We start from the raw sequence: 10,358 nt of genomic DNA, 5'->3' as shown, positions 1-10,358 counted from the left end.
TGCAACTATTGTCTCAATCGTCATTTTCCGTGTACTCATTTTCTACATGGGGAGGTTAAATTCATTTAAGGCGCTGCATAAATGTAGACACTTTTTCTTTTATTCCATAACACTGTGTGTGGTTAAACATCATCTGCCCCCGATCAGGGACAATTTTTGGAAGCTTTGTAATATGAAAAAGCATGAGACATGTGCCGACGCGGTTTATTTTTAAACACACGCTGTATGTTAATGCCGTCAAATGTGCGTTTACCAACAGCTATGTATGTCAGTGTCAGCCACATACTATTGCTGTCATTGCATTCGAGAGCTTGGGGAGAAGGGAGGGAAAAAAAATCATAAAAACGAAATGAAAAGAGATAACAAGTTTTCCTAAAAAAAAATTATTCATAGGAGGCTAGCTTCAGTAGCTTGAGTCATATACCAACTTTCAGGGCGATTGGAACAACTTTGACCCGAACCGATTCGGGTCTGATCCGAACTTTCTCAAAAATTTGGCGAACTGGACCCAAAACGAATCTCGGTTTGCTCAGCTCTAGTCTGCAATTGTAATATCTGAAGGAACAACGCTCTTAACGCTAGTGTGAAACTAGCCTAAGGTGTAGCTTCTTCTGACAGACACTTCCAAAATCAATTTTTCCCATTTCTGCTACATTTGTTGCTACTCTCAATGAATGATTGCTGATGTATGCACACATATGTAGAATGTATAGCATGCATGAGTGTCATGTTTCTGAACATGGTACATGTCTGAAAAAATCTGCCATTTCTGCTGACAGAAAAACTACCTGCAAAATGCCCACTGGGGCTAGAAAAACCAATCAATGTAAACCCCCATGTATGTAACTGCAGATCTCATCTATAGACGACCATGTTTAACCCCTTAGTGACCACCCATACGCCTTTTTATAGCGGTCACTAAGGGGCCTTAGGCTGGGCCGATGCTTTTTCATGGTGGCCCTGTTTAAGCGCTGGGATGGGTCCCCAGTGCAGTGGGGAGTGGGGACCCGGCACTCATGAGAGCCACGGCCCTGCTCTAACAGCCCAGACCGGCAGGAGTGCCGAACCAGGCTGTTTAACACTTTACATGCCGCGGGCAATGGCGCCCGCTGCATGTAAAGTGCTGACAGAGGGAGCAGACTCCCTCTGTCTCCCATCAGCACCCCGCAAATCGCGGGGTGCTGATGTGTGTGAAGGCTGCCTGGGGTCTATGAAGGTCCGAAGCCTATCTTCATTAGTTTCCAGCCTCCCTGGCGCAGCCTGCTGGTCAATGTCAGAACAGCACTGACATTAAAATGGCAATGCACTATAGGGATAATGCATTGCATTTTAATATCAATCAAAAAGCTGTCTATTATAGTCCCCTTGTGGGACTATTAAGTGGTAAAAAAAAAAAAACACATGTATTCAATTAATAAAATCCCATTAAAAAATTAAGCTTTTTTTTTCATTGAAAATACGCTTTTCCATGAAAAAAATTGAAAAAAAAATCTCCCCCAAATGTTTGGTATTGCCGCCTCAGTAATGACCCGGACTACATAAATACCACGTAAATTATCCCCTACGGTGAACGCCGTATAAAAAAAGACAGAATTGCTAATTTATTCTTAGTTGCCAACAAAAAAATGCAATAACAAGAGATCAAAAAGTGTCATTTAAAAGTCGTCCTGCAAAAATCAAACCCTCACACAACTCCATAGAAAAAAAAAAAAAAAAGTTATGGGTCTTGGGAAGCGGCAATGCAAAAACATTTTTTCTTTTAAAAAAAAAGGGGTTTTATTGCAAAAAAGTTGTAAAAATTTATAACGTAAAAACGCAATGGCAGTATTGTTTTTTTTCCCATCTCTCTCCCAGAAAGAGTTAATAAAAGTTAAGTCATTAAAAACTACAACTTGTCCCACAAAAAACAAGCCCTCATAAAGCTATATAGACAGAAAAATAAAAAAAGTTATAGCTTTTGGAAAGCAACAATGAAAAAAGGAAGAAAAACACTTGGTCAGTAAGGCCCAAAACAGGCTGGTCACTAGGTTGGGAGCTCCGTTATAAGCCTCCATTACAAATTCCATCAAACATGGTGCAGAATGCTATGCTATATCGTCTGGCAAACCTGACACACACCGTTATAGCCAATGGAGTTTGTTGGCCACCATTGGTATGAACTTATCTTCACTCTTTTAGCCTTATTTTGCATTGACTAACTGTAAAGAAAAGCATTAAAATTAGTATTTGTATATATTTTTGTTGCCAGATCCTATTTGTGACAATTTTCAATATTTTTGTTACGATTAGTATTTTTACAGCATCCATCATGATTTTTTTTATTCTTCAAGTCAGCGATTAAAATAAAATTACTGGAAAGAACAATTAGATGAAAGCTGTGATACATTGTCCAGCAACCCAACAGTGAAAGATTGAAGGACATGTATCCACACAACAGATATCGCAGCCCAGAACTTCCAAGACTCGTTGTGCGTTGTGGTTTTTTAAAAGTGCCTCCACTATTTGAAGAGCTCCTGGGCCAGAGTTAACAAATGTCAAGAGCCTGTTCATTCATAAGAGTTTCAAGAGCTGGAGGCAGTGCCTGGGAGTACACACAGGAAAACCAGCGGAGAGTGGGAGTGATATAGGTGGGACTGGCATTCAGAGTGAGAAGCATTCAGCACTCTGCTTTCCACACACCCCAGACATTACAGCTCAGTCTCTGTGCTCTCATCCCATACTCTTTAATCCCAGCCTTGAGGTTGGCAGCAAAGTCTCTACAGAACCTGGAGTGCAAGTGATTTCTTATGTGAAAATCAAGGAGAAACAAAGAAGAACCAAGCTGGGTCCCACCTTGTCTTTCACCCCTCCTGCCCAGATACTTAATCACACTTGGCAGTGCTATTTCTTTTCGGTAGTGACCTAGAATTTGGAGAATCTACATTCCTTTTTTAAGTATTCTCTTCTTGTTCAGCTGCATGCTCTAAAATGCTGTTCCAAGTACTTTGTGGATCTGTTTCGCAGTGACGGAATTGGGAGACAGTTTGTCTGGAGTGACTTAGAGAAAGGGAAAGAAGATCTGCTGAGGTTTTTCTCTCTGGCTCGAATCTTGGGTTGAAATATTGCAACGTGGATCTCTAAGCAGAGAGCTAAAACAGGTAAAGTAATTAACTGTTTATTAGTCTACAAGTCAATGCTAAAAGTCTTATTAGACATTATAAAATCTTATATGAGTTTGCTAAGATTCGCAAATGTTGGCTTGTGAGCGTTTTGATGTTGACAGGCCCTTAATTATCTTATGGACTATTATGTCTGCATCTTATTATTAACACAGAGCACCAGTAATATGGTGATGGTGTGGATCCATTACTACAACATGGCTGCTCAATATTCAATATCAGTAAAACTGCTTTGACTGTAAGGCGTTCTATATTCATATGTAAACTTGCAAAAATGGTTACTGTGTATGAAAAATCAGGGGCAATAGTGGAGTTAATGACTTTTGACCAAGATAAATGTTTTTATTTTTTTAATCAAATTCAGTTGGTTGAAAATAAAAAATGTTGGTACCAACAATGTAACACTGGTAATTATAGGTCATCATCTCAGGTTAAATATTTTTAGGTTTATGAACAGCTTGGATGCCCTTCTGAATGTGGGCTGTTGGATCAACTGCTTCAATAAAACGTCATGTAGCCAAGTGATGCTTCAGAGATTTCCTTCTCACTCATTCCACAGGTCCGCATGAATATTCCACCAGGCAAATACAGTTCTAAATCAGGATTTATAGTTCAGGAAGAATAGCCATAGCTCCTCCATGCAACTTATGTTATCAGGATATTCATGGTGAAAACAAGGCAATTCAATTGATCATGAACAGAAGTTAGCAAATATCAGAAAATTGTCTGTATTTATTCTCCAAGAGGATGTCCACCCGCATTGTGAAGAATGCCAATCCCCTGTTTTCAGTAGTCTGGTACATACATTTTTTTCTCCAAGAAGCAAATCAGTCCAACTCCCATGAATTGGATGAACTGACTCTCCCATCTATATAGAGCAGACCACACATGAGAACCTATCACCATGAAAATGTAATCCAATCTGCAGGCACCATGTTACAGAGCAGTAGGAGCTGAGCAGATTGCTATACAGTTTTATGGGAAAAGATTCAGTAAAACTGGTAATTTATTTATTTAAATCATACGTCAGAATCAACCCTAATAAATTGGGCATACTGCCTGTTAGGGTTGATCATACTGAGATAAATGGTCTCCGGCCTCATTTTGCAGAAACGTGCACTTTATTCAATATGCTAATTAGGTGTTCTGAGCACTGAGGGGAGGGCCTAGCCCCTTGGAGCACTGCTTCACCACTGCCTTTCCACCTTAGTTATTCTCCCCTCCCTTTGAGTGACAGGGTCAGACATGCTCACTGTTTCCTTCCCAGCGTATTCAATGGTGCATGCAGATCTCAGCAACAGGGAATGCTCTGGGATTACAGTGCCAAGCGGGAAGACTGGCTCGGCTCTTTAAAGGGGTTCTCCGGGAATAAAGAAAATACTTAAATATTACTTTATTATAAATATATTCCCAAATACCTTTTATTAGTTATACAGGCTCGTTTTGTCTAGGGAGCAATCACCAGGGGAAATAAAATGGCCGTTGTCCTATTAGTACACACAAAACCTGTCCTAATCACATAAAAGACAAGTTACTTCAGAGCACTGAGCTAAAGAGCTGCCTCATCCTCCTCTCTGCTCAACTTGTCAGGGATTATGATCCTGAATACAGCTGATAAAATCTTCAGCTGAATCTCTGTGGCAATAGAGTTCATGAGGAGACATGAAGTACATAGAGGACGTGGGGATGTGCATAATGAGCAGCAGCACTTGTATGCAGTCTCCATTACCACAGTCTGTCCTGTCCATCCTCTCTGTACTTCATGTCTCCTCATGAACTCCATTCTCACACAGATTCAGCTGAAGATATTACCAGCTTTATTTTGGATCATAATCCTTGGCAAGTAGAGCAGAGACAAGGATGAGGTGTCTCTTTAGCTCAGTGTCCTGAAGTAACTTGTCCTCCTGTGTGATTAAGACGGTTTTGTGTGTACTAATAGGATGCGGGCCATTTTATTTCTCCTAATGATTGCTCCTTATACAAAATGAGCCATTATAAATAATTAAAGCTATTTGGGAATATATTTATAATAAAGTAATATTTAAGTATTTTAATTTTCTCAATTTAATCATAATCATATGTGTGTGATGAGCACCTCCTGCTCTATAACACACTACTGGCAGATCAGACTTCAATATGGCAGGTTATCACAAGCAAATGGCATTTATCATGTAGAGAAAGTTAATACAAGGCACTTACTAATGTATCGTGATTGTCCATATTGCCTCCTTTGCTGGCTTCATGCATAATACACTGCTCGTATCTAGAAGTTATGGCCACCCAGTAATCCAGCAGTGGTGGTCGTGCTTGCACAGTATAGGAAATAGCACTGACCATGCATTCCTATAATGTACAAGCATAACCACTAATGATGGATTGCAGGGTGGTCATAACTATGGAAACGAGCAGTGTATAATGTGATGGAAAAATGAATCCAGCCAGCAAAGGAAGCAATATGTACAATGACAATAGATTAGTAAGTGCCTTGTATTAACTTCTTCTACATGATAAATGCTATTTGCCTTCATTATTAGGCTTTTACATTGCACCTAGCCAGCCAGTAATCACAAATATCTTGCCTTAAGCTACTAGTTAGGTTTACTTGCTAAATCCCAAAAAGATGACCTCCATTCACTTAAATGGGAGTTCTAAAAATATCTGAGCACTGCTCTGCTCAGTGCCATGGAAGTGAATAGAGAGGTGGCCGTGCATGCGTGGTGTGCTTTCCATCCACTTATGTGAAACTTAAAAAAATAGCAGAGTGCGCTTTCGCCCACTTTGGGGTCCCCGTCTCAGAGATAGGTGTGGGTTCCTGCACCTGACATTGGTTGCATATCCTAACAATATGCCACTAATGTCTCAGATGACACAACCCCTTTAAATGGGCTATCAGGTTTTATGATGAAGCCGGAAAACGCTGGAGATCTGCTTATAATAAAGAAATGATCATCACTTAAAGGGTTGTCTCACTACAGCAAATAGCATTTATCATGTAGAGGAAGTTAATACAAGGCACTTACTAATGTAATGTGATTGTCCATATTGCTTCCTTTGCTGGATTCATTTTTCCATCACATTATGCACTGTTGATTTCCTTGGTTCCGACCACCCTTCAATCCAGGATTGGTGGCCAGTGCTCTGCCGATCCGGTTCTCCCAGCGTTGCCATCACATCGACAATACGTGACTTCTGCAGCCAATCACTAGCCTCAGCGATGTTATAGTGAGGCTAGTGATTGGCTGCAATGGTCATGTGTAGTCAATGCTACAGCCGAGTAAACAGATCCTGTCTGGGAGAACCGTATCCGCAGAGCGGGAATAGCCAGGTAAGTAATGATCACTTTATTATTGCAAGCAGATCTCCTGTGTTGTCCAGTTTCCTTCAGAAATCAGACATTAAGGAGAGTCTTCTCTGCAACTTCAAGGTTCCTTATCCTGGGCTGTAATTCAGTGCTAATACGTTCAGTGTGCTGGCTTTGATGTAGTGTGGTCTTTGATGTCTGCTGCATCTTGAACAATTTTATTTGCGTCTCTCCGCAGTTTGAATAGAGAAAGCCTCACGCTTCACCACACGCTCATTGCTTGAGCTTTGTAGTGGTTGTCTGTTTCCCACTATGCTTAACCATCTCCCCCAGATGTGTGCCGAGAGGCTGCGGCGTATTACTACTAGTGCCACCTACTTGTCATTCCCAAACCCAGCAGCTACTACTTCCTGCTACTAATTTGAACAATCACTTTGTTAGATTAGTGCATTGATAGGGAATGCATTATATTGTTTGCATTATATAAGGTCTAGTGGAAACTAAATACAACAAGCTTTACTCATTAATATATAGTAACATGACCTATTGTTTAAATCAAGTTTTTATATTAAACATATTTTTAAATAATTGTTGGTGATTATTTTACATTTTTAAATATTGCTTTGTGATAATTTTTACAAAAAGAATCTTAAAATCCTGCAGTTTTTGCACTGGTCATTAAGCCTAATAATAGGTACAATGTTTTGGTTTGTCCAGATCACTTTTCATCATTATTATCTACAGACAGGATTACAAGGACAGATAACACTTCTATATATAGATAACACAGGATGCACCATTTACAATAGGTCATTTTCAAGGATTATCTACTACTTCCTTATAAAATGACCTCTGCGCAGGACACAGAGCATGGCAAGAAAGCTGCACCATAGAAGTCAATAGGACTCCCCTCCAGATTACTAAGTCTATGGCCCCTGGGGGCTGCTGTAAAACATATATATAAATGTTGTTAAAGGGAACCTGTCACCGGGATTTTGGGTAAAGAGCTGAGGACATGGGTTTCTAGAGGGCCGCTAGCACATCCGCAATATCCAGTCCCCAAAGCTCTCTTTTATTGTGTAAAAAAAACGATTTGATACATATGCAAATTAACCAGAGATGAGTCAGAGCTTGAAAATATGACTGTTCTCTGGTCACACAAGTAAGATATGACTCGTTTATGTTAATTTGCGTATGTATCAAATCGTTTTTTTTTACACAATAAAAGCACACAGAGCTATGGGGACTGGGTATTGCGGATGTGCTAGCGGCCATCTAGCAACACATGTCCTCAGCTCTATACACAAAATTCCGGTGACAATTTCCCTTTAAGTACAGCTCAGGCAAGATGGCTGCCCCCATAATTAAGTTCAGGAAACAGAATAAAAAAATCTGGAAAAAAATTAAAACAAATTAGAAAAAAGATTTGTGTCAGTATTAGGAATTAACTAGCAGAAAAAATTATGGGTGACATAGTCCCTTTAAATTCATAGCAAATTTACGACAAACTATTTTGTGTTTTTGTTCTTTCCTTTTTTATTAGTAAAACTGTTGAATTAGTTCTTAAGTGGCATAAACCGTGTCAACAGGCAGCGAGAATGCATGACAAGTCTTGTAAACTATTCAAGGGGTTATCTCACAAATGTGAAAGTCTGTTTTACTCAGTTATCTGCTTATCTAGAGGAATGTCTTCCCTTTCTGTGAGTGGGCAGCAGATCTCCACCTGAGACAATCATGTACCTACATCTCCCAGGATGCAGCGCAGCTCTTGGTACCCCCTTCTTCCCTTGCATAGAAAATAGTCCCTCACATATTGCCCTAGAGATACATATGGTATGTAATGTGCCTACAATTACCTTCTCCGCTGTCTACACTCACCTAAAGAATTATTAGGAACACCTGTTCTATTTCTCATTAATGCGATTATCTAGTCAACCAATAACATGGCAGTTGCTTCAATGCATGTAGGGTTGTGGTCCTGGTCAAGACAATCTCCTGAACTCCAAACTGAATGTCAGAATGGGAAAGAAAGGTGATTTAAGCAATTTTGAGCGTGGCATGGTTGTTGGTGCCAGACGGGCCGGTCTGAGTATTTCACAATCTGCTCAGTTACTGGGATTTTCACACACAACCATTTCTAGGGTTTACAAAGAATGGTGTTAAAAGGGAAAAACATCCAGTATGCGGCAGTCCTGTGGGTGAAAATGCCTTGTTGATGCTAGAGGTCAGAGGAGAATGGGCCGACTGATTCAAGCTGATAGAAGAGCAATGTTGACTGAAATAACCACTCCTTACAACCGAGGTATGCAGCAAAGCATTTGTGAAACCACAACACGCACAACCTTGAGGCGGATGGGCTACAACAGAAGAAGACCCCACAGGTACCACTCATCTCCACTACAAATAGGAAAAAGAGGCTACAATTTGCACGAGCTCACCAAAATTGGACTGTTGAAGACTGGAAAAATGTTGCCTGGTCTGATGAGTCTCGATTTCTGTTGAGACATTCAAATGGTAGAGTCCAAATTTGGCGTAAACAGAATGAGAACATGTATCCATCATGCCTTGTTACCACTGTGCAGGCTGGTGGTGTAATGGTGTGGGGGATGTTTTCTGGGCACACTTTAGGCCCCTTAGTGCCAATTGGTCATCGTTTAAATGCCACGGGCTACCTGAGCATTGTTTCTGACCATGTCCATCCCTTCATGACCACTATGTACCCATCCTCTGATGGCTACTTCCAGCAGGATAATGCACCATGTCACAAAGTTCGAATCATTTCAAATTGGTTTCTTGAACATGACAATGAGTTCACTGTACTAAAATGGCCCCCACAGTCACCAGATCTCAACCCAATAGAGCATATTTGGGATGTGGTGGAACGGGAGCTTCGTGCCCTGGATGTGCATCCCTCAAATCTCCATCAACTGCAAGACGCTATCCTATCAATATGGGCCAACATTTCTAAAGAATGCTATCAGCACCTTGTTGAATCAATGCCACGTAGAATTAAGGCAGTTCTGAAGGCAAAAGGGGGTCCAACACCGTATTAGTATGGTGTTCCTAATAATTCTTTAGGTGAGTGTAGAGAGAGATATAGCTATATATCTCTATGAATTTAGTAGTGGGGATGTATAAATCATACAATATTTTCTTGCATGTATATTGCAGAAAGGATCCATTTACATGTCCATAGTGCATTGCGGATGCGCAATACACTCGGCCGGCACCCCCATAGAAATGCCTATTCTTGTCCGCAATTGCGGACAAGAAAAGGACGTGTTCTATTTTTCTCCGGAGCCGCGGACCAGAAGATCGGCGGCGCACTGCGGAAATGCGGATGCGGACAGCACACTGTGTGTTGTCCGCATCTATTCCGTCCCCATAGAGAATGAATGGGTCCACACCCGTTCCGCCATATGCGGAACAGATGGGAACCATTATTACGGACGTGTGAATGGAGCCTAATATTTCATTTGGCCTGTTTGGTGAGACCTAGGACAATCAGTTTATTTTAACAGGGGAAGTCGCCTTCCCCCTGCAAGTGGTGGTTTTCTATAGTGTCCATGATGAACGCTCTTTCTAATAGGATCTATTGAAAATGGTACTTATTTATGACTGCAGTGGATGAAGTCCTAACGGTCTCTGTGTGTCTCCATCTGTAACATTAGTCTTTGGAAGAGGCTGCAAGGTGACTATCATTGTCCGATGAGATATATGATCATGCACCCTCTTGTATGTTATGGACTGTGCATTTCATTGCAATTGCTGCCCCTCAATGATGCAATAAGTGTAGCACATCTATAGACCATCTATGGACTGTATTACTGTTTGTGTTATTAACTATAGATTGTAGTGTTCCAGTCTCTGGTGCACTTTATGTTTTATTGTCTAGCATC

General features: G+C 40.7%; 1 protein-coding gene across 1 annotated transcript in view; it reads left to right on the top strand.

The window, feature by feature from the left end:
- The first annotated feature begins 2,692 nt into the window (after positions 1-2,692).
- Positions 2,693-10,358, top strand: part of LOC122931072 (lysophosphatidic acid receptor 1-B-like) — a 154,220-nt gene continuing 146,554 nt past the window's right edge. The window contains exon 1 of the mRNA XM_044284990.1: positions 2,693-3,137. The gene's annotated coding sequence lies outside the window, so the exon portion shown is untranslated. The remainder of the gene's footprint in view (positions 3,138-10,358) is intronic.

This window comes from Bufo gargarizans, chromosome 1 (genome assembly GCF_014858855.1).
Source record: "Bufo gargarizans isolate SCDJY-AF-19 chromosome 1, ASM1485885v1, whole genome shotgun sequence".
Lineage (NCBI taxonomy): Eukaryota > Metazoa > Chordata > Amphibia > Anura > Bufonidae > Bufo > Bufo gargarizans.
The sequence above is the reverse complement of the archived record's forward strand: the minus strand, read 5'-3'. Positions and strand labels throughout refer to the sequence as shown.